The sequence below is a fragment of the Suricata suricatta genome, chromosome 7, assembly GCF_006229205.1.
Source record: "Suricata suricatta isolate VVHF042 chromosome 7, meerkat_22Aug2017_6uvM2_HiC, whole genome shotgun sequence".
NCBI lineage: Eukaryota > Metazoa > Chordata > Mammalia > Carnivora > Herpestidae > Suricata > Suricata suricatta.
The window spans coordinates 117,728,913-117,732,195 of NC_043706.1; the positions used below are offsets into that span (position 1 = coordinate 117,728,913).

Consider the following 3,283-nt stretch of genomic DNA (forward strand, 5'->3'; position numbering starts at 1 on the left):
GAGTCCTTTGTCGCCTCTTCTGGCCTCTGCTGTTGTCAGACATCTTCTGTGCCCCTCAGCTTGTAGCAACTTAACTCCAATCTCCACCTACATCTTCACAGGGCGGTCTTCCCTGTGTGTCTGCTTGTCTGTCTCCTCGGCTTAGAGACACCAGTCATGACATTAGGGACCACTCTTACCCAGTTTAACCTCATCTTAACTAACTGCATCTACAAAGAACTTATTTCCAAATAAGGTCCCATTCAGAGCTTCCGGCTAGACATGAGGGTTGGCGGGGGGCGAGGATTATTCAAGCCAAGACACTTTGACATTCCTCACTCATCCACTCCCTCTTCACACAACACACACACACACACACACACACACACACACACACCCCATCTACACAACATGCACACCTTTCAGATTTCTCCTGATGCTATGGGGACAGATTCCTTCAGGTTTGAGATAAGGTCATTTTTCCATATTTGGAGGGAATGTCTGGAGAAGTCTCACAGAAAGGAAGATTGAAAGCACATCTTCATTTCTTTCTTCTATGTTCTTTCCTTACTAATTCAGATCTATCTCAGGAAAAGTTTCCAAAATCCCACTGGCATCAGCCATCTGGAAATGACAATGTGAGTCATGTTCCGTGTGTCAACTTCTTCTCTCTCTCATCACCATCAATGTTTAAGATGTTTCAATCCATTCATTCATTTATTTGACAAATATACAATATGCACCAAGTTTGTGTTAGGTACTGGGGATTCACTGCGCTTACAGTTAAGGTAAACAACTAAAGAGAATCCATAACCAGTTCATCGTAACTGGTGAAATGAAAGAAATGGAAGTACTACAGAAGGTCATAGAAGGTAAACCCAACACACTCTGGGTCAGGAGGAGAAATCAGGGAAGTCCCCATGGAGGAAGGGATGCCTAAATGGAGATTTAAATGTTGAGTGAGGAGAGGGGAGAGAGAAATGATCCAGACAGAAGGGACAGTCATTGAAATGTTTCTGGGGGCAAGAAATATCAAGATGCATTCAAAAACTGAAAACTTTGGGGTAAAGGAGGTAATTCTAAGGAAATATTTAGACATCTGTGTAGATTATAAGAAGTTAAAGACACACAAAAATGACCAGTGCGCCACCTCCCAAGGAGTTTCGGAGGAGAGCGGGAGGCCTCAGAGGCAAGGTGGACTCACAGCTGTGGTAATAGGAGCAGAGGGGAGGCACATGAGGCGCACGGTTGTTCATGGAGCGAGTGTGGGACCAGCTCCCTAAGGGGGCAGTGCCGACCAGGAGATCTTGGCATACAGCCAGCCCCACCTCTTCGTCTGGGGCTCCAAGCCCCACAGTCCTACTGCTGTCAAGTCTGTGTGCAGGCTGGAGGCAGCAATAGGGTCTGTAACTAACACTTTTCAAGCCTCTTTGTACTGTGTCCCCAGAGGCAGCCTGCTGTGACAGCGAGGGTCACCGGGCCTGGCAGTTTTCTGAATGAAATGGAGACACAGGATAAGTTTGGAAAAATAGAAATCTATCCCTGCCAATCACATGGACCACTCTTTTTTTTTAATGTTTATTTATTTATTGTATTTATTGAGAGAGAGAGAGAGAGAGAAACAGAGAAAGGAATAGAGACAAAATGTAAGTAGGAGAGGTGGTGAGAGAGAGGGGGAAAGAAAGAATCCCAAGCAGGCTCCACATGGTCAGCCCAGAGCTTGACGGGAGGCTCGAACTCACGAACTATGAGATTCTGATCTGAACTGAAGTCGAGAGTGGGATGCTCAACTGACTGAGCCGTCCAGGCACCCCAGTCAGATGGGCCACTCTTTAACGATGGAGAACCCCATGGAGCAGCAAAGAGCAAAAGCAGGTACTGAACGGTAAATGATTTTTTTTAAGTATATACTTCCAATTACACACTGGAAATGCAGACAATCCTTCTGTAGAGAATAAATCAAGAATATCCATATTTTAAAGTCAGGCAGAGAAGGAAGATACCATACGTTTTCATTCATAAGCCTAACAGGAGAAACTTAACAGAGGACCATGGGGGAGGTGAAGGAGGGTAAGAAGAGTTAGGGAGAGGGAGGGAGGCAAATCATCAGAGACTCTTAAATACTGAAAACAAATTGAGAGCTAAAGGGGGAGGAGGAAAGGGGAAGAGGAGTGATGGCCATGGAGGGGGGCACTTGTGGGGAAGAGCACTGGCTGTTATATGGAAACCAACTTGACAATAAACTATTAAAAAAAAAAGAATATCCATATTTTAATCTAAGTTCAGAGTCTGTGTCCAGCGCCTGGCCACACACAGTTCAGGGAGAAAAGAGAAGCCCAGAAAACAGCTAGAAAAAGGGGGTTCCACTCAAGCTTTTCTCCATCAGACCAGTGTTGGCTCGCTTCGGCAGCACACATACTAAAATTGCGACGATACAGAGAGGATTAGCATGGCCCCTGCGCAAGGATGACACACAAATTCGTGAAACGTTCCGTATTTTTAAAAAACAATGTACACCATGAAGAAAAAAGAGATCATTTTACAGCATCACAGCTGCACAACGATTTCCTATTAACATTTAATTAGCGAAAGAGACCATTCTTGGAGCACCTGGGTGACTCAGTCGGTTAAGTGTCCAACTTCAGCCCAGGTCATGATCTCACGGTTCGTGGGTTCAAGCCCTGCGTTGGGCTCTGTGCTGACAGCTCAGAGCCTAGAGCCTGCTTCAGATTCTGTGTCTCCTTTCTCTGCCCCTCCCTGCTTATGCTTGCTCACTCGCGAACTCTCTCTCTCAAAAATAAATACACTTTAAAAAAAAGAAAGGGAGATCATTCTTAGAATTTGAGAACTTGCTAGAAAGTAAAATATCTTCTTCCCTAAAAGTGACTTTGCTGTCCAGAAGCCTCCAAGTCTTCCTGGATTTTTTTATTTAGAATTCCAGAGAGTTCCATAAAGATTTTCAAATGCAACCACATCTTCTACTAACATTATATGTGGGGGGTTTCTTCCTCCCAGAACCATAAGGTATATAATCTAATATTCTCTAGAAATAAAATTTACTTGCGGTAAACCAACCAGAGTTTGATTTCTAAATCAAGACCCAAGTCAGCAGTCATTGTGCTAAAACATATAATGTATTGAAGCTATACTAGCACATTGGGTTAGTCCAAGAAAGATTTGGAAGAAAAAAAGAGAATGGCTTGGTTTGGATGGTTACAAAACTTCCCCAAGACTTTTCAATATAAGATTCAACATTCAGGGGGTACCTCGGTGGCTCAGTTAGCTAAGCGCCCGACTGCAGCTC

General features: G+C 44.2%; 1 non-coding gene across 1 annotated transcript; it reads left to right on the forward strand.

Moving 5' to 3' along the window:
- The first annotated feature begins 2,375 nt into the window (after positions 1–2,375).
- On the forward strand, positions 2,376–2,480 carry LOC115297248. The gene has a single exon (XR_003911351.1). It is a non-coding gene; the product is annotated as a U6 spliceosomal RNA (small nuclear RNA).
- The last annotated feature ends 803 nt before the right edge of the window (positions 2,481–3,283 follow it).